We start from the raw sequence: 25,000 nt of genomic DNA on the forward strand, positions 1-25,000 counted from the left end.
TAACCATTTATAAGGAACAAATACAGGACCAACTATTTATGCAATAGCACAGGAGCAAGAATTTATACACTAGTACAGGAGCAAGAATTTATACACTAGTACAGGAGCAAGAATTTATACACTAGTACAGGAGCAAGAATTTATACACTAGTACAGGAGCAAGAATTTATACACTAGTACAGGAGCAAGAATTTATGCACTAGTACAGGAGCAAGAATTTATGCACTAGTACAGGAGCAAGAATTTATGCACTAGTACAGGAGCAAGAATTTATGCACTAGCACAGGAGCAAGAATTTATGCACTAGTACAGGAGCAAGAATTTATGCACTAGTACAGGAGCAAGAATTTATGCACTAGCACAGGAGCAAGAATTTATGCACTAGTACAGGAGCAAGAATTTATGCACTAGTACAGGAGCAAGAATTTATGCACTAGTACAGGAGCAAGAATTTATGCAGTAGTACAGGAGCAAGAATTTATGCACTAGTACAGGAGCAAGAATTTATGCAGTAGTACAGGAGCAAGAATTTATGCACTAGTACAGGAGCAAGAATTTATACACTAGTACAGGAGCAAGAATTTATGCAGTAGTACAGGAGCAAGAATTTATGCACTAGTACAGGAGCAAGAATTTATACACTAGTACAGGAGCAAGAATTTATGCAGTAGTACAGGAGCAAGAATTTATACACTAGCACAGGAGCAAGAATTTATGCACTAGCACAGGAGCAAGAATTTATGCACTAGCACAGGAGCAAGAATTTATACACTAGTACAGGAGCAAGAATTTATGCAGTAGTACAGGAGCAAGAATTTATGCAGTAGTACAGGAGCAAGAATTTATGCACTAGTACAGGAGCAAGAATTTATGCACTAGTACAGGAGCAAGAATTTATGCACTAGCACAGGAGCAAGAATTTATGCACTAGCACAGGAGCAAGAATTTATGCACTAGCACAGGAGCAAGAATTTATGCACTAGTACAGGAGCAAGAATTTATGCACTAGTACAGGAGCAAGAATTTATGCACTAGCACAGGAGCAAGAATTTATGCACTAGTACAGGAGCAAGAATTTATGCACTAGCACAGGAGCAAGAATTTATGCACTAGCACAGGAGCAAGAATTTATGCACTAGTACAGGAGCAAGAATTTATACACTAGTACAGGAGCAAGAATTTATACACTAGCACAGGAGCAAGAATTTATACACTAGTACAGGAGCAAGAATTTATGCACTAGTACAGGAGCAAGAATTTATACACTAGTACAGGAGCAAGAATTTATGCACTAGCACAGGAGCAAGAATTTATGCAGTAGTACAGGAGCAAGAATTTATACACTAGTACAGGAGCAAGAATTTATACACTAGTACAGGAGCAAGAATTTATGCACTAGTACAGGAGCAAGAATTTATGCACTAGTACAGGAGCAAGAATTTATACACTAGTACAGGAGCAAGAATTTATGCACTAGTACAGGAGCAAGAATTTATGCACTAGTACAGGAGCAAGAATTTATGCACTAGCACAGGAGCAAGAATTTATGCACTAGTACAGGAGCAAGAATTTATACACTAGTACAGGAGCAAGAATTTATGCACTAGCACAGGAGCAAGAATTTATGCAGTAATACAGGAGCAAGAATTTATGCACTAGCACAGGAGCAAGAATTTATGCACTAGCACAGGAGCAAGAATTTATGCAGTAGTACAGGAGCAAGAATTTATACACTAGTACAGGAGCAAGAATTTATACACTAGCACAGGAGCAAGAATTTATGCACAAGTACAGGAGCAAGAATTTATGCAGTAGTACAGGAGCAAGAATTTATGCACTAGTACAGGAGCAAGAATTTATACACTAGTACAGGAGCAAGAATTTATGCACTAGCACAGGAGCAAGAATTTATGCAGTAGTACAGGAGCAAGAATTTATACACTAGTACAGGAGCAAGAATTTATGCACTAGTACAGGAGCAAGAATTTATGCACTAGTACAGGAGCAAGAATTTATACACTAGCACAGGAGCAAGAATTTATACACTAGTACAGGAGCAAGAATTTATGCACTAGCACAGGAGCAAGAATTTATGCACTAGTACAGGAGCAAGAATTTATGCACTAGTACAGGAGCAAGAATTTATGCACTAGTACAGGAGCAAGAATTTATGCACTAGTACAGGAGCAAGAATTTATGCACTAGTACAGGAGCAAGAATTTATGCACTAGTACAGGATCAAGAATTTATGCACTAGTACAGGATCAAGAATTTATGCACTAGTACAGGATCAAGAATTTATGCAGTAGTACAGGAGCAAGAATTTATGCAGTAGTACAGGAGCAAGAATTGCACTAGTACAGGAGCAAGAATTTATGCAGTAGTACAGGAGCAAGAATTTATACACTAGTACAGGAGCAAGAATTTATGTACTAGTACAGGAGCATGCACTAGTACACGTGCAAGAATATACACTAGTACAGGAGCAAGAATTTATACACTAGTACAGGAGCAAGAATTTATGCAGTAGTACAGGAGCAAGAATTTATGCACTAGCACAGGAGCAAGAATTTATGCACTAGTACAGGAGCAAGAATTTATACACTAGTACAGGAGCAAGAATTTATACACTAGTACAGGAGCAAGAATTTATGCACTAGCACAGGAGCAAGAATTTATACACTAGTACAGGAGCAAGAATTTATACACTAGTACAGGAGCAAGAATTTATGCACTAGTACAGGAGCAAGAATTTATACACTAGTACAGGAGCAAGAATTTATACACTAGTACAGGAGCAAGAATTTATACACTAGTACAGGAGCAAGAATTTATACACTAGTACAGGAGCAAGAATTTATACACTAGTACAGGAGCAAGAATTTATACACTAGTACAGGAGCAAGAATTTATGCAGTAGTACAGGAGCAAGAATTTATGCACTAGTACAGGAGCAAGAATTTATGCACTAGTACAGGAGCAAGAATTTATGCACTAGTACAGGAGCAAGAATTTATACACTAGTACAGGAGCAAGAATTTATGCACTAGTACAGGAGCAAGAATTTATGCAGTAGTACAGGAGCAAGAATTTATGCACTAGTACAGGAGCAAGAATTTATGCAGTAGTACAGGAGCAAGAATTTATGCACTAGTACAGGAGCAAGAATTTATACACTAGTACAGGAGCAAGAATTTATGCAGTAGTACAGGAGCAAGAATTTATGCACTAGTACAGGAGCAAGAATTTATACACTAGTACAGGAGCAAGAATTTATGCAGTAGTACAGGAGCAAGAATTTATACACTAGCACAGGAGCAAGAATTTATGCACTAGCACAGGAGCAAGAATTTATGCACTAGCACAGGAGCAAGAATTTATACACTAGTACAGGAGCAAGAATTTATGCAGTAGTACAGGAGCAAGAATTTATGCAGTAGTACAGGAGCAAGAATTTATGCACTAGCACAGGAGCAAGAATTTATGCACTAGTACAGGAGCAAGAATTTATGCACTAGTACAGGAGCAAGAATTTATGCACTAGCACAGGAGCAAGAATTTATGCAGTAGTACAGGAGCAAGAATTTATGCAGTAGTACAGGAGCAAGAATTTATGCACTAGTACAGGAGCAAGAATTTATGCAGTAGTACAGGAGCAAGAATTTATGCACTAGTACAGGAGCAAGAATTTATGCAGTAGTACAGGAGCAAGAATTTATGCACTAGTACAGGAGCAAGAATTTATACACTAGTACAGGAGCAAGAATTTATGCAGTAGTACAGGAGCAAGAATTTATGCACTAGTACAGGAGCAAGAATTTATACACTAGTACAGGAGCAAGAATTTATGCAGTAGTACAGGAGCAAGAATTTATACACTAGCACAGGAGCAAGAATTTATGCACTAGCACAGGAGCAAGAATTTATGCACTAGCACAGGAGCAAGAATTTATACACTAGTACAGGAGCAAGAATTTATGCAGTAGTACAGGAGCAAGAATTTATGCAGTAGTACAGGAGCAAGAATTTATGCACTAGTACAGGAGCAAGAATTTATGCACTAGTACAGGAGCAAGAATTTATGCACTAGCACAGGAGCAAGAATTTATGCACTAGCACAGGAGCAAGAATTTATGCACTAGCACAGGAGCAAGAATTTATGCACTAGTACAGGAGCAAGAATTTATGCACTAGTACAGGAGCAAGAATTTATGCACTAGCACAGGAGCAAGAATTTATGCACTAGTACAGGAGCAAGAATTTATGCACTAGCACAGGAGCAAGAATTTATGCACTATCACAGGAGCAAGAATTTATGCACTAGTACAGGAGCAAGAATTTATACACTAGTACAGGAGCAAGAATTTATACACTAGCACAGGAGCAAGAATTTATGCACTAGTACAGGAGCAAGAATTTATGCACTAGTACAGGAGCAAGAATTTATACACTAGTACAGGAGCAAGAATTTATGCACTAGCACAGGAGCAAGAATTTATGCAGTAGTACAGGAGCAAGAATTTATACACTAGTACAGGAGCAAGAATTTATACACTAGTACAGGAGCAAGAATTTATGCACTAGTACAGGAGCAAGAATTTATGCACTAGTACAGGAGCAAGAATTTATACACTAGTACATGAGCAAGAATTTATGCACTAGTACAGGAGCAAGAATTTATGCACTAGTACAGGAGCAAGAATTTATGCACTAGCACAGGAGCAAGAATTTATGCACTAGTACAGGAGCAAGAATTTATACACTAGTACAGGAGCAAGAATTTATGCACTAGCACAGGAGCAAGAATTTATGCAGTAATACAGGAGCAAGAATTTATGCACTAGCACAGGAGCAAGAATTTATGCACTAGCACAGGAGCAAGAATTTATGCAGTAGTACAGGAGCAAGAATTTATACACTAGTACAGGAGCAAGAATTTATACACTAGCACAGGAGCAAGAATTTATGCACAAGTACAGGAGCAAGAATTTATGCAGTAGTACAGGAGCAAGAATTTATGCACTAGTACAGGAGCAAGAATTTATACACTAGTACAGGAGCAAGAATTTATGCACTAGCACAGGAGCAAGAATTTATGCAGTAGTACAGGAGCAAGAATTTATACACTAGTACAGGAGCAAGAATTTATACACTAGTACAGGAGCAAGAATTTATGCACTAGTACAGGAGCAAGAATTTATGCACTAGTACAGGAGCAAGAATTTATACACTAGCACAGGAGCAAGAATTTATGCACTAGTACAGGAGCAAGAATTTATGCACTAGTACAGGAGCAAGAATTTATGCACTAGTACAGGAGCAAGAATTTATGCACTAGTACAGGAGCAAGAATTTATGCACTAGTACAGGAGCAAGAATTTATGCACTAGTACAGGAGCAAGAATTTATGCACTAGTACAGGAGCAAGAATTTATGCACTAGTACAGGATCAAGAATTTATGCACTAGTACAGGATCAAGAATTTATGCAGTAGTACAGGAGCAAGAATTTATGCAGTAGTACAGGAGCAAGAATTTATGCACTAGTACAGGAGCAAGAATTTATGCAGTAGTACAGGAGCAAGAATTTATACACTAGTACAGGAGCAAGAATTTATGTACTAGTACAGGAGCAAGAATTTATGCACTAGTACACGTGCAAGAATTTATACACTAGTACAGGAGCAAGAATTTATACACTAGCACAGGAGCAAGAATTTATACACTAGTACAGGAGCAAGAATTTATACACTAGCACAGGAGCAAGAATTTATACACTAGTACAGGAGCAAGAATTTATACACTAGTACAGGAGCAAGAATTTATACACAAGTACAGGAGCAAGAATTTATGCACTAGTACAGGAGCAAGAATTTATGCACTAGTACAGGAGCAAGAATTTATGCACTAGTACAGGAGCAAGAATTTATGCACTAGTACATTAGCAAGAATTTATGCACTAGCACAGGAGCAAGAATTTACACACTAGTACAGGAGCAAGAATTTATGCACTAGTACAGGAGCAAGAATTTACACACTAGTACAGGAGCAAGAATTTATGCACTAGTACAGGAGCAAGAATTTATGCACTAGTACAGGAGCAAGAATTTATGCACTAGCACAGGAGCAAGAATTTATGCAGTAGTACAGGAGCAAGAATTTATGCACTAGTACAGGAGCAAGAATTTATACACTAGTACAGGAGCAAGAATTTATGCACTAGTACAGGAGCAAGAATTTATGCACTAGTACAGGAGCAAGAATTTATACACTAGAACAGGAGCAAGAATTTATGCACTAGCACAGGAGCAAGAATTTATGCAGTAGTACAGGAGCAAGAATTTATGCACTAGTACAGGAGCAAGAATTTATGCACTAGCACAGGAGCAAGAATTTATGCACTAGTACGGGAGCAAGAATTTATACACTAGTACAGGAGCAAGAATTTATGCACTAGTACAGGAGCAAGAATTTATGCACTAGTACAGGAGCAAGAATTTATACACTAGTACAGGAGCAAGAATTTATGCACTAGTACAGGAGCAAGAATTTATGCACTAGTACAGGAGCAAGAATTTATACACTAGTACAGGAGCAAGAATTTATGCACTAGTACAGGAGCAAGAATTTATACACTAGTACAGGAGCAAGAATTTATGCACTAGTACAGGAGCAAGAATTTATACACTAGTACAGGAGCAAGAATTTACACACTAGTACAGGAGCAAGAATTTATGCACTAGTACAGGAGCAAGAATTTATGCACTAGCACAGGAGCAAGAATTTATGCACTAGTACAGGAGCAAGAATTTATGCACTAGCACAGGAGCAAGAATTTATGCACTAGTACAGGAGCAAGAATTTATACACTAGCACAGGAGCAAGAATTTATGCACTAGCACAGGAGCAAGAATTTATGTACTAGTACAGGAGCAAGAATTTATGCACTAGCACAGGAGCAAGAATTTATGCACTAGCACAGGAGCAAGAATTTATACACTAGCACAGGAGCAAGAATTTATGCACTAGTACAGGAGCAAGAATTTATGCACTAGTACAGGAGCAAGAATTTATGCACTAGTACAGGAGCAAGAATTTATACACTAGTACAGGAGCAAGAATTAATGCACTAGTACAGGAGCAAGAATTTATACACTAGTACAGGAGCAAGAATTTATACACTAGTACAGGAGCAAGAATTTATGCACTAGTACAGGAGCAAGAATTTATGCACTAGCACAGGAGCAAGAATTTATACACTAGCACAGGAGCAAGAATTTATGCACTAGTACAGGAGCAAGAATTTATGCACAAGCACAGGAGCAAGAATTTATGCACTAGCACAGGAGCAAGAATTTATACACTAGCACAGGAGCAAGAATTTATACACTAGTACAGGAGCAAGAATTTATGCACTAGCACAGGAGCAAGAATTTATACACTAGCACAGGAGCAAGAATTTATACACTAGTACATGAGCAAGAATTTATGCACTAGCACAGGAGCAAGAATTTATACACTAGCACAGGAGCAAGAATTTATGCACTAGTACAGGAGCAAGAATTTATGCACTAGCACAGGAGCAAGAATTTATGCACTAGTACAGTAGCAAGAATTTATACACTAGCACAGGAGCAAGAATTTATACACTAGCACAGGAGCAAGAATTTATGCACTAGCACAGGAGCAAGAATTTATGCACTAGTACAGGAGCAAGAATTTATACACTAGCACAGGAGCAAGAATTTATGCACTAGCACAGGAGCAAGAATTTATACACTAGAACAGGTGCAAGAATTTATGCACTAGCACAGGAGCAAGAATTTATGCACTAGCACAGGAGCAAGAATTTATGCACTAGCACAGGAGCAAGAATTTATGCACTAGCACAGGAGCAAGAATTTATGCACTAGTACAGGAGCAAGAATTTATACACTAGCACAGGAGCAAGAATTTATGCACTAGTACAGGAGCAAGAATTTATGCACTAGTACAGGAGCAAGAATTTATGCACTAGTACAGGAGCAAGAATTTATGCACTAGTACAGGAGCAAGAATTTATACACTAGCACAGGAGCAAGAATTTATGCACTAGTACAGGAGCAAGAATTTATACACTAGCACAGGAGTAAGAATTTATGCACTAGTACAGGAGCAAGAATTTATACACTAGCACAGGAGCAAGAATTTATGCACTAGCACAGGAGCAAGAATTTATGCACTAGCACAGGAGCAAGAATTTATACACTAGCACAGGAGCAAGAATTTATGTAGTAATACGGTAAAACATCTACTGAGTAACAGACAGTATCTCTTCACAGAACAATAGAGAAAACGCCTATACAAAAGCGAAATAAAGCAACATACTAAAATCGAAGATACAGTAAGTTTTAAACAATAAGGAAACACTATCAAACGTTTGTGGCCCCACACTATTTAACATCTTACCCGGTGAAGATACTTGCCCAGGAAACTGGGCAAGTACCTTCACCGGGTACTAGATCAACCAGGCTGTGATGGATATGTGGGTCAGAGGGCCACCAGCAGCAACAATCTGGTTGACCAGGCAAGCACCAGACGTCGCTACTTTTGGTTCTAGTGGTATGAAAAGAATAATGCTAGAGTAAACGACGAGTCGTGAGCCAAATTCATAAACGGCGCCCGGCGTCTGAGATCAACCTACAAGACTGGTCTCAAAAGCCGTCCAGGAGGTGGGCAGGCAAAGGGTAAAATTTACTTCCACAACTGCAGTATTATTTAGGCCACACAAAGGCGGCAGATGGTATGTGAGTATGAAAGTGCACAGGGAGCCACGAGTACCCCAGCTAACAGGTCTCCAGAGGCCCCGTTGAAGAGAACTGTAACAGTGCTGAAGGTCGCTGTTTAACTCACCCGTACACTAACTGGACAACGCTGTAGTACCGGTATGATCAGTAACTTTACAATTAACTGCCAGGTCAACCTACATATACCTTTGAAGAATTTCGAGAGTGTATCTACTCTCTGAGCCCGGCCATAGGCCAGGCTCGTCTGGTGCTTGCCTGGTCAACCAGGCTGTTGCTGCTGGAGGCCCGCTGCCCCACATATCCATCAGAGCCTGGTTGATCTGGCACCTGGTGAAGATACTTGTCTAGTTTCCTCTTGAAGGCTTCAACACTTGTTCCAGAAGTGTTTCTGATATCTTCTGGTAAGATGTTGAAAAGTCTGGGACCCCGGATGTTGATACAGTGTTCCCTTATTGTCCCCAAGGCACCCCTGCTCCTCACTGGGTTTACTTTACACTTCCTCCCGTATCTCTCACTCCAGTATGTTATGGCAGTGTGCAGATTTGGGACCAAGCCCTCGAGTACCTTCCAGGTATATATTATCATGTACCTCTCTTTCCTCCGCTCCAATGAGTACATGTTCAAGACTTGCAGGCGTTCCCAGTAGTTTAAGTGCTTTGCTGGCTCAATGTGAGCCGTAAACGATCTCTATTTGTTCCAGCTCCGATATTTCTCCTGCCCTGAACGGAGCCGTCAGCACTGAGCAATATTCTAAGTGAGGGAGCACTAGCGATTTGAAGAGTGACCTGGTGGCCTGGTGGTTAACGCTCTCGCTTCACACGGTGAGGGCCTGGGTTCGATTCCCAGCCAGAGTAGAAACATTGGACGTGTTTCTTTCCACCTGTTGTCTATGTTCCCCATCAGTAAAATGGGTACCTGGGTGTTAGTCGACTGGTGTGGGTCGCATCCTGGGACACTGACCTAAGGAGGCCTGGTCACAGACCGGGCCGCGGGGGCGTTGACCCCCGGAACTCTCTCCAGATAAACTCCAGATACCTGGAGGTTACCTGGAGGTTATTCCGGGGATCAACGCCCCCGCGGCCCGGTCCATGACCAGGCCTCCCGATGGATCAGGGCCTGATCAACTAGGCTGTTACTGCTGGCCGCACGCAGTCCAACGTACGAGCCACAGCCCGGCTGATCCGGCACTGACTTTAGGTATCTGTCCAGCTCTCTCTTGAAGGCAGCCAGGGGTGTATTGACAATTCCCCTAATGCTTGATGGGAGGCTGTTGAACAGTTTTGGGCCCCGGACACTTATGGTGTTTTCTCTTAGTGTACCAATAGCGCCCCTACTTTTTATTGGGGGCATTTTGCATCGCCTGCCCAGTCTTTTACTTTCGTAGGGAGTGATTTCTGTGTGCAGATTTGGGACCATTCCTTCCAAGATTTTCCAAGTGTAGATTATGATATATCTCTCCCTCCTGCGTTCCAACGAGTACAAGTTAAGTGCTTCCAAGCGTTCCCAGTAGTTAAGGTGCTTGACAGAACTTATACGTGCAGTAAAGGATCTCTGTACACTCTCTAGATCTGCGATTTCACCTGCTTTGAATGGAGATGTTAATGTACAGCAGTACCATCGGCATTATTTCCCTTGTTTTGAAAGTTCTCAATACCCACCCCGTCATTTTCCTGGCTGTCGTGATCTTTGTCTTATGGTCTTTAAAAGAAAGGTCGGCTGACGTAATTATTCCTAGGTCTTTTACGTGTTCCTTACGTTCTATTTGGCGACCCTCTTGAGTTTTGTATATAGTGCTCCTTTTGAATTCTTCATTCTTTCCATACCTAAGCAGCTGGAACTTATCACCATTGAACGTCATGTTTTCCACTGCCCACTGGAAAACCCTGTTTATGTCTTCCTGTACATTTTCAGTGTCCTCTACCGTACTGACTTTCATGCTTATTTTAGTGTCATCTGCAAATGATGATACAAAAGTGTGCCGGGTGTTTTTGTCTATGTCTGCTATGAGGATGAGGAACAGCAGAGGTGCCAGGACAGTGCCTTGGGGCACTGAGCTGACCTCGCTGATGCTGGATCTTACCCTGTTCACTACTACTTTTTGTTTTCTGTGTATTAGGAAACCGAAAATCCATCTGCCTACCTTCTCCGTAATGCCCATGGCCTTCATTTTGTGCGCTATCACTCCATGATCGCATTTGTCAAACGCCTTTGCAAAATCTGTGTAAATCACATCTGCGTTTTGGTCGTCTTCCAGTGCCTCCGTAATTCTGTCATAATGGTTCAGCAGCTGTGACAGATATGATCGTCCTGCTCTAAAACCATGCTGGTTCGGGTTATGTTGGTTGTGCTGCTCCATGAAATTTGTAACCTGCCGTCTCGTCACTCTTTCGAAGATTTTTTTATGATGCGAGAGGTTAGGGTTACTGGTCTGTAATTTTTAGCTAGTGTTCTACTACCTCCCTTATGCAAAGGAGCTATGTCTGCACACTCTAAGGCCTCCGGTATTTCACCTAGATCTAAGCTCTTTCTCCAAAGAATACTGAGGGCTCGTGCTAGTGGTACTTTGCATTTCTTTATAAATAGAGCATTCCATGAATCTGGTCCAGGTGCTGAGTGAGTGGGCATGTTTTCCATTTCTTTTTCGAAATCTATGGAATTTGTACTAATGTCAGTTAGTTGGTCTGTGCGGCCTTCTTCTGGAGTGAAAAATATTTCTGCATTTTCTACCTTACTGTCATTTAGTGGGTTGCTGAACACCGACTCGTACTGTTCTTTTAGGATTTCATTCATTTCCTGTTCGTCGTCAGTATACGAGTCTCCTCTCAGTAGTGGTCCAATTCTACAGGTAGTTCTTAGCTTGGATTCTGCGTAGCAATAGAAATATTTTGGGTTTCTTGCAATGTCCTGTATGGCCTTTTGTTCCCTTTGTACTTCTTCTGTGAGGTATGACATCCTAAGTTTTTGCTCTAATTCAGTGATCTCTCTGCTAAGTCTATTTTTTCTCTGTTGTTGCATATTTGTGTTTTCAAGCAGTTCAGTAACCCGTTTTCTCTTCTGTACCATCTACCCTCTCTCTATATCTGATCTTCTTCTGGGTTTCCTCAATGGTACATGTTTCATACTTACTTTGTATGCTTCTGTATTCAGCTCCTCTAGGCACTGGTGGGGATTTAGGGTGCTCATGTCTGATTCCCTGGGTGTGTCTGATAGCTCTTGGTTTATTTCTTCCCAGTTAATTCTATGGTTGTTAAAATTAAACTTACTTAACATCCCGTCTCTAACTTTAGCGATGCAGTTTCCTACCCCTGAGTTAATACTAGTTTGAACTTCTATGATGTTATGATCAGAGTAAATAGTTTTGGAAACTTATGTCTCTGATCAGTTCCTCGTTGTTTGTGAATATCAAATCCAGGGTATTTTCATTACCTGTTGGTTTAAAGAGTACTTTTCACAAAACCTCATTATTTCCCTGGTATGTGCCTGTTGAGTCAGGGTGCTTCCCGGGGATATTACGTTGCGCCATCTTCCATTTTACATGATGGAGATTAAAATCTCCAAGGAGTAAAATATTTGGTGTAGGATTTTCTAGCATATCCAGATAGCTATTTATCTTACTTAACTGATCTGTAAATTCCTCAGCAGTTGCCGATGGTGGTTTGTATACTAGGATAATTACCAAATTTCTATTTTCAACTTTAATGCCTAGAATTTCTACTACATCATTCGTAGAATTCAGCACTTCTGTGCAACAAAAAGTATCCTTTACATAGATTCCTACTCCTTGTGACCTACTGATTCTATCACATCTATACATGTTGTAGTTTTCTATCTTTATCTCTCCGTCCAAAACATCCCTTGTATGTGTTTCTGTAAATGCTCCAAACATGGCATTCGCTTCTGTTAGGAGCCCACTGACATAACTAACTTTGTCATTTTTATTTGATTTCAAACCCTGTATATTTGCAAATATGAAGCAGGAATTACCAAGTGGGATGTTTTGTCTCGTTTTGTGTTTCATTAGTACCACTGGTGGTGTACTACCTGGTATGTCCCCTCGTGTACACGCCCCTGGTTTCTCCAGTACTGGCTTCGCGTTTGTTTGCTTATTCGGCCTTGACAGGCTGATGCCTGGTTTGGTACGCCCCATTTTACTGCCCACCTGTCCTCTCTCTACTATTCCCCCTGTTTGTCTCTTCCTTTGTTTTGATCATTTCTCTTTTTGTCTAAAAAAAGAATGCTGTTCAATTTCCCTTTCTCTGTTAACTCTGTAGCGCCGCGTTCCTTTTACATGATGGTCTGGGCAGCTCAGGTCATAACATTCCCTGGGCTGCGTTGAAGCTTTACACATTACTGGATGGAAGTACCTGCTGCACTCTGTTGAAACGACACTTTCCCTTCCTCAACATGTTCGCACATTTTCTGGTGTGTTTATTCCAACAATCTCTGCCATATAGATACATACCTTTAGCATAGAAACTGCAAATGTTCTGACTACCTATATTTATTGATTCTGTGTCGTTCCTAAGTTCTGCCACCTGATGAGTTCTCTTGTTCACTTTCTTCTAGGCTAATTTCTTCTCTTTGTTCGTTTTCGTTTGTTCCTGTTTTAGTTTTCTCATCCTCCCTTCCCCTTTCCGCTATGCTATGTATCCCTGTTTCCCTCTTTTCCAACTTGCTCTGTATTACGTTTTCTACTCTTACTTTCACTCCTTGGTTTTCACCTCGATTTGCATTTTCCTCCTTTTCTTGTTCCTTTTCCCCTGTTTTCCACTCTTTGTATAACTCTGGCAAGCTCCTTAGAAACTTCCTTACGCTTTCTAGGTTTTCACTTTTCAGTGCCTCTCTTATGCTTAACCAGCTGTCCCTTTCACTGGAGCAAATCCAGAAACGACTTTCGTGTTTTTGATCATTTGTCATGGTTGCATGCAGCTTTGTACATGATATATGTGATGTTTTACCGCATATTTCACAATCAATGCCCCTCATGTTTCTCCCAAAGATTTTTTCACATATACATCAGCCTTTATTCCTGGCCATGATTACTTTTAAGCAGGTGTATGTGGTGGATGGTGTATTTATTATGTGCGGCTGGTGGTTGGGTGCCTGGTAGGTGGGGTGGGCTGGGCGGTGGGTATCCTTGGGTAGAGGGTAGGGACAATAGGAGGGGGGGGGGCTGTGTGGTGGGGTGGTAAGCTGGTAGGCTTTCCTACCAAAACAAAATTAAAGGCCAAACAAAAGTATGTGAAGCCCAAAGTCATGAAGAGCAAATCGCATAACTAGCCTACAATGTGAAGAAACTGTAAACGATGTTTCTTATGAGCCGGGCTGTTGGTTCTGCCAGCTCTTAGTCGGGAGAGTATGACGACATTTTCTCTTGAAAACGGTTATTGGTTTGTTGGTAATCTCCCTTTCACTTCAAGAGAAGTTTAGATATCATATAGAACCTGGGAATGGGACGATCAGGTCTAAACGTAGATGAGGATAACTACAATTCCTTGGATCACGAGGAGCTTTTCATCAGCCTTACTCAATTTAACCCCCCCCCCCGTCCTCTTAACTGTTCAATAGTCGTGACTTGATAATGATATCCTTGTTTAGTTCACTTCGTGATGGTTAAATAAAGCACGTCGTCTCTCGACCTTCATAGTCTTCTAAATTTTAAGCATCATGGTGTTTTCTAGTCCCTCTTTCCCATCACCGTCACCCTCTGACAACCTTCTCCCTAGGACAGCCCCCTCACTATCACCGGAAAATTGAATAATTACAGTGAACCCACGTTAGACGGTTCCAGCCATACACCACTCCCCGCCACAGGAGAAAGTCAGAATTTAATATTATCTGGGTTTTAGTTCTCGAGTGTTAAAACCATCTACCACATATACCGCTGCCCCCACCACACCAATCTGTCACTAATGTTTGTGGTTAACTATTTAAGCGACAATAGCTCTCTTGCTCCCAGTAGGCCTCCTGTTTATTTAATTACGATTAGGTTTGCCTAACCTAATATTTAATAATGGTTTCGGTTTAGGTAGTGCATCAACTGACGCAATGTACCGCGTTGGAAAATTAACGTGCTCTTTGGAGGAATTGCACACCATCCCTTTGGTACGCTGCCTTTCTCCTACACCTCACCCTATCTATAACCCCACAAGTAGCAGGACTCCTCGCAGGGGTATGTCACCCATTATCCTACAGCAACGCTCTTGCCAAACTCACCTTTATCCTATAGTCTTTATCCTTCCCACACTATCACCCTCGTCATCCAGCAGCAATATTTCCTTCCTACACAATCAACCTATTCTACAGCAGTGTGCCCTTCCCTGTCACCCTTTATCCTACAGCGTTATCTTTTTATCTTTTTCCATACCAGGTCGACCACTTTATAACTACCTAAGACGATCTACTCTTCTTACGCTATAACCATAACCTATACAATCTGTTAGAGCAACCATTTCGAATAACATGATAGTTGCATATGGTCACTCACAGCTTTGTAAAAAAAAACAATCCCCGTCATATGTACATTACCCTATTTCCACAAATATTTCTGAACATAACTGCAATAAAAGTTGACAAACGTGGGAGAGAGATTCAGAGCACTGGAATTAAAAGGTCACATTAGGTACTCAGTTCAGAACTATACATCCACTCATGACATACAGCACTGCAACATTACAAGACAGACTTACACACAAAAAAACTATCAAGAGATAAAAATTAGCACCACCAACTTATGGTGAGATGACGGTGACTACCTGGTGATGGTTCCAAGATCACCGGCCCCCTTAGCCCAGTTTTTGCTACCTGTCTTCATGGTTATTTGATCAGGCAGGCTGCTGAGTCTGATAGCTTAGTCGACGAAGGCATTGTGGTTCTGCTGACAAGGATATGAAAACAAAGTTTACTTGTGAAAACAGTCATTATTTTGTTGGTAATTTCCCTCACATCTGACGAGGTATTTAAAACCTCTGACATGCCTGTGACGGGTTTCGAAAGTTTTTTCATGTCCTGCTGCCCAGATTTCTTTATTGATTGTTTAATCAGTCAAGTTGTTGCTGCTGCTAGAGGCCCACGGGCTTATGCTGTCATCACAACCTGACTGATTAGGCACTTCTCGGCAAAGTTCTACTTAATACTTAGTAAATTCTCAGAGTTTATTGTAACCCTACTTACAAGCTGACTAATTTACCGATTACACTATATACACTGCATTTTACATTTTTAAACTGGTAATAAAGTTCAATATGAAAGCAATTTTATAACTTTTCCTATATTCGACAAAACGCTAGTCCTGTAACTAAGCAATGATAAATCAGTCATGTCTCGTACAAGATGGTGAGCCTAGCTAAAATGTGCCAGGGAACCAGAGGCATATTCATACCAATGCTAAGTGGTAAGATAAATTTTTTAAACGTAGCTGCAGAACCAGTACTGTAAGGGAATGTACTGGTTAGTAATGTAGTGGAAGCCACTTAGACCGCAGAATAAGCCGGATTGCTAGGAAAATGAGCAACCAAAAACGAGCAGATGAGGGAAAGGGATAAAGAAAGGAGACAGAAGTATAGGAAAGTTGGGAAGAGTAGGACAGGGTACGAGTGCGGGATAGTTGCATAACCACTCTCCAAGATACTAACTGGGCAAACAAAAAGAATGACAGCAGCATAAAAAATAATGGCGAGGGAGGTGAGGGAGGGGCATACTTAACGTCAGTGTCAACTTCTTGTGGGCGGACGGGAGAAGGTCAAACTATTAACACAATATAAACAACCACATAACCACTTGGCGCTAAACACTACAAACTACATTACGTCAGCCAACTATACACAACATTCAATTTATAAAATCTCGACAGGGAAGGGGAGTAAAATCAAAGACAACACAGGGCGAAGACAGAATGTGGAAAAAACGCTGAAAGACCAGCGTTAGCTTTTAGTAAACATTAATGCAGGTGATACAACTCTCATCACATACACAAGATTTCACTTTACACGAAGCACGGAAGATGTCTGGGAATAAATGCAAGGTGAAGTGACGAGATTAAAACTAAGGCGGCTATGTTGAGAAAGAGAGTGAGAACTTGTAGCTTACCTGGAATCATTTCTGGTGGTCACCGTCACCGCGGTCCGGTAGCAGACCAGGTCTTATGGTTGCTGGCCTTCCTAGTCAAGTTTTAGTGTCTGCTGCCCGCAATTTAACGTATGCACCATAAACCGGCTGATCAGAAACTGTTTTTGAGGAATCTGTCCAGTTTCCTCTTGAAGACAAACAACTAGTTTGTTGGTCCTTTAACACTTACCGAGTTCTTTCTCAGTGAACTCATCCTTCCCCTGCTTGCTATTACGGTATCCTGCACCGTTTGCCAAGCCTCTTGTGTTCATTAGTAGATATTTCTGGGTACAGGTTTTGGACCAATCCCTCTAGTATCTTCCAGGTATAAATTATGAGGTAATATTTTTCGCGTATGTTTTAAAGGAGTACAGTTCTAGAAACTTCACGCACGCCAGTTCAAGTGCTTGACAGTTTATACGAACTCAAGATTCTCTGTACATTTCCCAGCTCGACAATTTCGCCTGCCTTGAAGGGAGTCGTTAGTACATAGCAACAGTCCAGCATCTCTAAACGCCATTCCATTTTTTTTTTTTTAAGAACTGAATATTGTAGTAATCCAACCTACCATTTTTCTTGCAGGTGCGATAGTAAACACTGTTTCTTGAACATGAGATCTAACATTATCATTCACAAGTCTCTAACATTTGAGATTTCTAAGTTATGTAGACGGTAAAGGGTAATGCAATGAAGGTGAGGTAGTGAGGAAGCTAAGAGGAAATAGGCGAGTAAGAAAGGAAAAATGCAAGGCGAAGAAAGGCTGGTGAAGACGCCAAAGTGACAACCCATACGTTTCCTCGCCCATCTCAAAGCAATGTAAGTTAAAATAACCAACACTTGTTAAAAATCCCATTAAATTTATGTCAAAAGACCCCTAAAAATTCCGAGATCCCAACAGGCACCACGGTGATTATGTAAACCACGAACTTTGCTCAGTAGTGGAACAATGTACATCTACAAAACCTTGGAGAGCCCAAGCAGACTAGCATTTTTACGCGAGCATACATGTAGTGCTCCAAATCCCTGTCTGACTTCAAACTCTGCTCGCGCTCTCAATTATTTTCATCTCCCACCTGTGTGTACACCAGCACCCTAACCTCTTCCCTTTCTATCTCGTAACTTCCTACTTTTCCACTGCACCCCCTCCCCCCGCTGCTACTTCTGCACCTGGGCTCCACCTCGAGAATTACAGATGATGTAGCCATCACATTCCCTCGTGTGAAGCCCAACAAGAATGTATCCACCTATGTTAACATCATCCCCTCCCCCACCACGCTTCAGGGGTCACGCTGCCAGCAGCACATACCGACCACATGACCCAGTTATTGTTCATGCTGTCTTCAAACAACACACTTCAGCTTTAACGTTAGTATGAGGCAGATTTGGGCGTACCTGATTCAATGTGTAGATGTTAAGTGTAGCACGGCAATGGGTGATGAAAAACCACTTGGTGAGCGAAAAGTCTTCTCAAATATTTTAGTGGCTGCATGTCTTTTCTATATACTTGTGGGTGTTAATCACTATTTGTAACAGGTGTGGAGGGGGAAGGGACAGAGACTGGTATGCAAGCAGTTTCCTGGTAGGTCAGCAGTACACGATAATTTAGTCAAGGGATATGAAAAAGCAAATGGGGATTTTTTTTTTTTCTGCAACCAAGAAAATGAAGTAGGGAAAGAAGTCATGGAGTAAGGGAAGGTTGAAGTGTGAGAAGGGAAGGGAGGGACTGAAGGAGGAATGAGTGGGATGAACGTTATGTTCCCTAACTCAAAATTCAATTATATTCCTTCGTATGAGAAACACTACAGCACTCCTGTCCTCGTAACCTCGACCTTTTAACTTCACTTCAAAAAACAGCTTGGGTGGGATACAGCAAGGTCACCTCGGTTGACGGCTTGAGCTGCGACATACAGGTTACTAACAGCACCGGCGTGCTGCTCTGAAGTGGAGGATACTCTGGCGACGAGGTTGCCGCCGGTTTTCCGTTTACCGTCCGTCGCTGCTTCGGATAATGCATAAAATTTGCAATGAAACCCTTACGAGGACCACGGGCACCGCTCTGATATGTTTCTGGAAGTGTAATTACAAATTGCTATCAGAAGGTACCGCATGGACCGGAAATTTTAGTGCGGGAAACACTGCAAAGGCTGTTGGGACTATTACAGTCTAGAAAATCAAGTAAGATGGTAATAACACCGCGTAATAATATCATATAAGAAAAAAAAGAACTAATGAAAAACTTCTAAGAGATAATAATCTTTCTCATAATATAATAAAAACATGGAAAAAATATAAGTATAGATGGAAATGAGGTCAGAATAATGCCTCGCATCTGGGCGGATACAAGTCATGAGGAAAAAAAAAAAGGGTGCAAATTCTGATAAACCTTAACCCCAGGAAGAGATGAAAGCAGAGGATGGAGGAATACTCGAAAGAGAGACTAAAGGAAATATAACAAAGGGCAGGTAGATTAAGCTATATTAATACTGACAATGTCTCCATACCTCATTCCCACACTCTGCTAACCCCCTCCCCTCTTACTGCTGCATACCTCTGCTGTAGCTGGCAGGTCAAAAGATGTAGCTGTGACATCTGTCGCCTGTACTAAGCCGGTCTGCAGGTAGGTGACAGCCACATTATGCCATTTTCCAGAGAAACGCAGGCTTCGCCAAAGTACCTAATCAGCTGAAACCGCTAGCAACAAAGGACCTGACGTCGGGCTCGGATGACGAATAAAGGAACCCTCATAATCCTGGTAACAGAAACAAGACAATCCTAGTAGGAGATATTTGAAGAATTCTACATTAAAGTAAACATATCACTCATAGTATATACATTTTGGCTCTGATATTTTACCGGGTGTCATATATGAACAAAATATCAAACAGGGATGCATGTTATGAAGGTTTTAATTTTTGTTTTCAATACATACTACATGCTATATCATGGGTGGTATTTCTTGTGCAGGTTTTTATTTTGCAGGAATGTATCTAAATATATTCAGTTAATATCAAGTTAAGATTAACCTAAAACTCAACAAACTATACACTGAACCAGGAGCGAGATAAGCTCGTGTACCACTTTCTAAAGATGGGTAATAAATTTTCATATAGCTCGATAATTTGCACAAAGATATGCTTATTTATTCACTTGATGTACACTTGGGATGCATGTGGCCCAAACGTGCAAAATCATGTCCGAATTTGGCTGAGTAATTGTCTATTACCATATTCTCTAACCGTTGGGATGTCTACATTAACATTACGTCGTTCACATTTTTCTTTGTTCTGTTAGAACAAATGTGAAGTCTTAATACAAACACCTACTCCTCTCAAACAGCCAACAGGTCATATCTATAACGCCTTACTCGCTAATTTGTACTGAAACTCCATCCTACCAAACTAAACATTTAATTACTACTAACATTTATTATCAAAACTTTGCTGACCCCAGTCCCTGGACCTAGTGTAGTCACCACATTTTATTACAAAAGTTAACAAACACAATAACACTAAATATCTCTTGTTTAATTGTAAATGCTTATACTATCCCACAATACATACATGTAAATATTAAGACTGGTGTGAAATTAAACTCAATTAAAATATACTGAATATGCAGATTTGCCTGTCAGTTGGGATGCGGGGATTTTCAGTTATATACGACAAGCCACTGGGAAGGTTAAAAAACTTTACGGTAAATCTAGTGACGCCAGGACATAATAAACTATTCCCTGCAAGTCCAAATGAGTAAACGCTTCAATACCCAGCTTCCAAATGGTAGGTAGTGTGCCCATGAGGTTAGAAACCCCTACTGACAGTAATGTAGTTTAGAAGGCGCAGTCAGGAGCCCAGAACTACTCCAGTCCACACAAAGGTAACCAGCTCAGTCATCTCTTGCATCAAGCCTCGCTGTGAGGCTGCCAATCTTCAGGCTTCTGTTATTTCTTTTGTCTTCAAACCAGATATGATTAGCAACCTTTCCTATCAAAACCAGTATTAACAACTTCACAATACAGTCAGTTTTGAAACATTACCATTCAAATCACTGATTAAAACAAAATTAGGAAATCGAGTGTTAATTATAAATCATAACACTATTAAGTACCATTACCTCTCGTTACACTCCAACAGATGCATTGGCACGCTCCCCCAATTATATTTAATTTTCAGTCACACGAACAACGTTAACAAAGTATAGCAAGTAATTAATTCTGGGTAGGTACGTGGTGAGGAAATTACGATGTGCGTGCGTGCAAAGAGGAAAGGGTACGACTACCGGGCAACAGCTTTCATTAAAGGCTGGACTAGAGGGCTCCGGCGTAGTCGAGGTGTTTGTGCAGGCTGCGCGGGAGGCCAGGTGGTCTAGCTCACTACCTCACTTCCAGACCTACAGAGCCAAGCTACTATAATCCGTCATTATTCCTGACCCAGCACTAGTTAACCCTTCACGGCAACAGCTGAGTATGTCACTTCTTAGAAACTCCTCAACCTACACTCCTCAACACTCCAACACAAATAGTCTCTCAGAGCACACTCTCCTAAAAAGGTCCCCAAACTTCACCTTCCCAAGCATGTAGTAACTATGTAACTGTTTCTATAGGTCAAACTATAACTAACACCTACACTAACAAAGCAGTAAGCATTAAACCAGCTTATGTATCCCAAAGCCCAAGAACTTTGTGGTCAGGATCATTGTTTCTATTTACACTGATAATGGAGTAAATAAACGAAGAGAGCCATCTACTAAGACTAAAAGTGGATCATAAGGTAATACAAGGGCCTAGGAATTACTGCAGATGCACACCCTAAAGGCTATATAGCAAACCTTTATTATATATACATTGTATATATGAATACTTGGCAAAACTAATGTATATATATTTACCACTATAGATATTATTAGGATGAGAATATAAAAAATATGAGAATAATGATTATTAAGTACTCCCAATAAGGACAGAAGATTGCGCCAGCTCGATATTTAAATATTTATTCCAAAATAGTAATATTGCCCAGCCTGCCCTGGTCTTTCCTACCCTGCAAGATATCACGCAGTTTTGTAGCGCCTGGAGTAATGTATAAATATCAACAAAAACATTAAATCGTCCTGGAATTTCAGATAGAATGAAACACTATAGATAAGACATGAGGATGCGGAGTTATAAACAGCACACAATGAAAGCATTCGTCAGGGTAGGGTATTCAACAATGGATTAATGTTGAAAAATGATTTAAGTGCTGCAAGTAATCGTTGATTTGTGACGTTCAGTGAAATAATTTTCCCTACCTTTACTAGTCCATATGTAATTAAAATGATACACGAATAAAAATCCTTGTTCAACAGGGCCTGCCTCGCACGTTCCCAAGTCTTCTTAAAAAAGTCTTTGCATATTAATTCCCTCTTTCGTGACCATTATAAAAGAAATCCTCAAATTTCATCCTCTCTCTCCTCAATCAACATTCTGTGATCGCCTTGAAATGTGGTGGGACTGGTGTGCAGCGCCTTTCACTTTGCCAGCCTCCGCTCGTGCACTCTACCACCTCACTCAAGATGCCAGTAACCACCTTCACACGTTGTTTCTCCATCACACAGCAAATATGAAACGGTTACCATTATTTTTTTTTTTTTTTTGCTGCCGAAACGACTGGTTTAGTGCACCCTATATCCATTCTGTGGACGGTAGCACAAAAAGCATATGAATACATAAAGGCCAGGGAATTAGGGAGGTGTATTATTTGTTATGTTGATAAATTAGACATGTGCAATTCTTGGGTATCTTTATTGAGGAAACGTTTCGCCACACAGTGGCTAAGCCTTCAGTCATACGTAGGAGAAACTTGAAGAACAGGGAGAGAATAGGGTAATCAGTCCCTCAACCTTGGTCGTGTGTTCAGTCCATCAATCTTGATGGATAGACACATCGACTCAAGTGAGAGCAATCTCATTCTTCTCCACATTCTTCAAGATTTACTCTACGCTATAGACTGATGAGAAAGCCACTGTGTGGCCTTTATTCCTCAATAAAAGATGCCAAAAATTCACATGTGCCTAATTTATCAGCATATCCGAACTACTCTGAACCATTCATCTACAAATTATTTGTTATGAAAGCAGAGTATGAGATTTCAGATCTTTTTATATTTCAGCTAGAGAAAATCTTCTTCATCTTGTCCGGTCATTTTCAAATATATTACCTAGACAGCTACCCATCACCCTTCATGCGTCTTATAATCAAACTCTTGTCGACATGCAGATTGTCCTCATCCCGCATTGTCAGACGTTACACTTCTTTTTATACAATTTGTTTATTGACACTATGCTGCATGTATAAATTCTGCTTTAAATACCCAATAACTTACTTAAATCTGGGTTGCACAGATTCGAATAACATGAGTAAAAGAGGTTAGCGTTTATTTTGTGAATTATATTAGGTTCACATCTCACCCCACGAATGCTGCTCTCTGTGACCACAAGACAGAGCCAGTTCTATGCAGTCAGGCATACCATGTTTCTGGCAATAAAACTGGTTCTCAATACAATAGGGAAAGCCAAGATGTACACCAGAGTGGGATGTATGACCATAATATCTCAAGTCACGAGTCCTTACTCTTGGTGGATGCTGTTGGACAAAAGCTGAACATTAAATGGTTAAGTTCCAGAGTGTTTGCAGGTGGACGAATGGATGTCTTCGAATTACATACTGTGAAAGTTAAAAATTAAGCTGGCAGTATACTAGTATATAAAATGTCTGCGGACACCTATAACTTTCTATAAAATGTTAGTACAGTAGTGGTGTATTGAGTAGTGAGGCCCCTCTATAACACTCCTTCAACAGGCGACTGTCCTCTAACTACATGCAACACTTACAAACATGACAGCAAACCCATTTGAGCATAATTACCTCGAGACTTAATAAAGCGCCAAAACCATCAGAAACAAGAGCAATGCCGAGACTGTCCATCGAACCAAATTACCGTGTGACTTTATTCCTATTAATTAGACAATAATTACAAATGAGCCTACAAATTTTATCAAAACCATATCTATCTCATCCCCATTCACTCCTACATTTTATATTCTTTTAAAGCTACCCAGTTAATTGTGGTATCAAGCTGACAATCGTTAGGTAAATCATGATAAAACCGGGCCGCGAGGGCGTTGATTCCCGGAATAACCTCCAGGTAACCAATTATTAAAGTAACATTTGCCTGGGAATGGCATGAGCAGTAAATGACTGAGGCAATGAATACACGCATGGGGCGAGATGGGAGGGAGAAGCTGAGCAACATCACTAAGTCGGCACCAATGAGAGAATGGGGAAAAATGTACAGCATGGTGATGAAACATGGCAGTACCAGTGAAAAAGTGGGAGGCAGGAAAGATAAGGAGAAGAAACTGGGCCAGCGGAAGAGGAGGGGAGGAAAGAGTGCTAGAAAGTGAGCAACGCTAGTCTTGAAGATTGGAGGTAATAAAGAAAATTGGCGGGGGTTACCTGACCCATTCTTACAATCAGAACTTTCTTTCCTTGTAACAAAACACATATTCAGTCTCACATGTCTATCATCCTTACTTCCACTACCTATCTGCCTCTCTCTAAGCAAATATTCCTAGCCTCTTATGCGTCCTCTATCCTCTCACTAGCATATGTTTAGCTTCTTTATACGACCTGGATTATGTTACAGGAAGTATTCCCTTTTCGTTTTAAGAGTAAAATGAGATAAGATATCACAGTCTTTATGGAAACATGAATGTTGCATAAATAACATTAAAGTGCCACATGAAAAGACTGCATTAAACGATAAAATGAATAGAGGCACAAATATCCCAGAGCAAAGGGAATGAAGATGGTGAGACAGTGACTCAAATTTCCCACAAAAAAAAGAAATCACATATGGATAATTTCAAACATATTTGCTAATTGTTCATTCAGCACTAGTGGATTGGTAATTTTGGGAATCTGCTCTGTCACATAGTCTGGACCAATCAGCAAGCATAAAACTCACAAAACAAATACCGCTACAACAAGTTAAATTATCATCATATAAAGCGCTGTTACGGTATATATATAATACGCTATGGCAAAAGTAAGGTTGTCCTAACAATAATGAG

At 40.6% G+C, this 25,000-nt stretch overlaps 1 protein-coding gene across 7 annotated transcripts in view; it reads right to left on the minus strand.

Annotated features, from left to right (window-relative positions):
• Window positions 1–25,000, minus strand: part of LOC128692948 (cytospin-A) — a 531,559-nt gene that overhangs the window by 73,570 nt on the left and 432,989 nt on the right. The gene's annotated exons all lie outside the window — the stretch shown is intronic.

The sequence above is a fragment of the Cherax quadricarinatus genome, chromosome 38, assembly GCF_038502225.1.
Source record: "Cherax quadricarinatus isolate ZL_2023a chromosome 38, ASM3850222v1, whole genome shotgun sequence".
Taxonomy (NCBI): domain Eukaryota; kingdom Metazoa; phylum Arthropoda; class Malacostraca; order Decapoda; family Parastacidae; genus Cherax; species Cherax quadricarinatus.